Here is a 2483-nt window from a genome sequence, read left to right on the forward strand (position 1 = left end):
TATAAATTATATAAATTATATAAATTATATAAATTATTCTTTATCATCATAAAAAATAACGTATGCTAGGTGTTTTCAGCGATTTATAATAAATACATTATTGTACCATGTTACTTTTAAATAGTAACAAATGATTTTGAAGATATTAAATTTGAGTTAGAAGAACATTAAAAATAAATATTCAAAAGTAGTTTTTATTGATGAACAATATGTAGTCACAACAGAATATCAAGAAGGATGTTAAGCAACAATAATAGATAGGTAATTTTTTAAAATAAGTTTTTATTATAATAGAATCTAGAAAGTAAGAATATTTAAAAAAATGCGGATAATTGGACGTAAACAATGATTGATTATTGAATTAGGGAAGAAGTAGAAGTTAGAAGATGTGAGATATAGTGATAGATAGGGTAGGGCAAAGATTTTGAATTTCTTGGAAGTAAGGGCGTGTACGGTGAGAGGAGAAAAAGGGCATATTCTTAACAGAAAAACAACCCATCAGCCAAACACGTCCTTATCAGTTGTGTACCAGAGTAAGGTCAGATCCTCCAAGACAGAGGAACCTCCTCTCCCAAACAAACCCCATTCTCCATCGCCCAAACATCTATCTCTGCTGTCTCATCTGTCACCGTGGGTCCCACTCTCTCCCACCACCTTCACCATTACTCTTTCTCTTTCTCTCTCTCGATAAAACCCTTAACACAACGCTTTTCTTCTCTGATCCAAAAATCCTTCTCCAACCTTCTTCACCCTTCCCAGGTTCACACAGTGCAACCACAACGAAGCACACGTGATGAGACAATAGCTTCAGGTTTTAAGCACATCAACATGTTCTCAAAACTTCATCCACAGCACCAACCTTTTCAGTTCTCTCGGGAATGTCAAACATCCGAGGAGGATGACAGCCGGAGTAACGGGGGGCCCAACCTCGCGGCCCAGAAGCCCGTCTGCACAGGGGATGGAGCTACAATTGAAGTAGTGCGGAGGCCCAGGGGCCGCCCACCGGGCTCCAAAAACAAGCCCAAGCCGCCTCTTATTATTACCCGCGAGCCAGACCCCTCCATGAGCCCCTTCATTTTAGAAATCCCCGGCGGAAACGACGTCGTGGATGCCCTAGCCCGGTTCAGCCACAGAAAGAACACGAGCCTCTGTGTCCTCAACGGTTCGGGAACAGTCGGTAACGTCACTCTCCGCCAACCCTCCGTCGCTCCCGTCGGCACTGTTACCTTCCATGGCCGCTTCGACATCCTCTCCATGTCCGCCACTTTCCTCCTCCACGCAACCCTGCCGTCGGCCTCTCCCTCTACCTTCGCCGTCTCGCTCGCCGGACCGCAGGGGCAGATCGTCGGCGGACACGTCGCTGGAAGGCTGCTCGCTGCTGGGACGGTGTTCATCGTCGCCGCGTCGTTCAACAACCCCTCCTTCCACCGGCTCTCGTCAGAGGACGACGCGCAGAATAGCTCCGCGTCCGGCGGCGGTGTCGGCGATGAGCAATCGCCGCCTGCCTCTACTGGCGGCGCGGAGAGCGGACAACTTCCGGCGGAGTCGTGTATGTACAGCTGTCACCTCCCTTCGGATGTGATTTGGGCTCCGACGGCCAGACCACCTTTCTGACTATCTTAATTGGTCGCTGTTCTGTGAATTTTGTTTCGTTAATCGTGGGCATTTTTGTTTCGCTATTTTTTTCTTTCTGGAGTTTCTTTATTTAGTTGTAATGTTGCTGCTAGCTACTTATTTAGCTCTAGTTCTGGATAGAATACTCTGGTTTAGAGTTTTAGAATAATGCTTAATGCATGCGTTCTTATTGTTTCGTCTTTTCTTTCTTTCTTTACATCATTTAATTCTTCAAATTTGCTAAGACTTCATTGGGTAAAACATGTTTAACCGCTGGTGAATAAACTCTCTTTCGGTACTATCTTGTTATTTTTCATATTCTGTATCCAACACATTGTATCTTACTTATGTATAAACTCTAAATCGCGTAATTAATGATCTATAAAACATTGGAACTTTAGTTGGTGATGTTTAAAATATTACTTGAAGAAGATAAAAAAGTGATTTTTAAAGGAGGGAAATTTGTATACACTACGTGTAACGTCCAAAATGGAACTTTCTGGTGTCTTGGACCACATTTGGATTATTAGAAGCAAAGGGTGTAATAGATTGAGAAGAAGGTTGCATAGTGAGTTACGGGGTGGTTAAGGGAAATAATGGGGGTTAATTGGTTTGAAGAGTGAGACTGGGATATGATGCATTATTGTGGGTGCAGTGTAGCAGAGGTTATTGGGAGAAGATAACGCGATGCAAGTTGGTGACTGGTGGCACTGTGCATAGCTTTCTTGATTTGGAAAAAGTGTGGCAGTGGAGAACGTGGCAAGTGTTGTGGTTGCCTGTTTCTAACATCAGCAGAAGTCACCTCTTGTTCCTTCTGCTTGGTTTGGTGTGGTGTGGTTTTGTATGTGTTTTTGTGTCCATCCACTACG

General features: G+C 43.6%; 1 pseudogene; it reads left to right on the top strand.

The window, feature by feature from the left end:
- The first annotated feature begins 474 nt into the window (after positions 1 to 474).
- On the top strand, positions 475 to 1817 carry LOC124821559 (AT-hook motif nuclear-localized protein 17 pseudogene; annotated as a pseudogene).
- Positions 1818 to 2483: the final 666 nt, after the last annotated feature.

Source organism: Vigna umbellata, chromosome 7 (assembly GCF_029865625.1).
Source record: "Vigna umbellata cultivar VRB3 chromosome 7, Vumbellata_1.0, whole genome shotgun sequence".
In the NCBI taxonomy this organism is placed as follows: Eukaryota; Viridiplantae; Streptophyta; class Magnoliopsida; order Fabales; family Fabaceae; genus Vigna; species Vigna umbellata.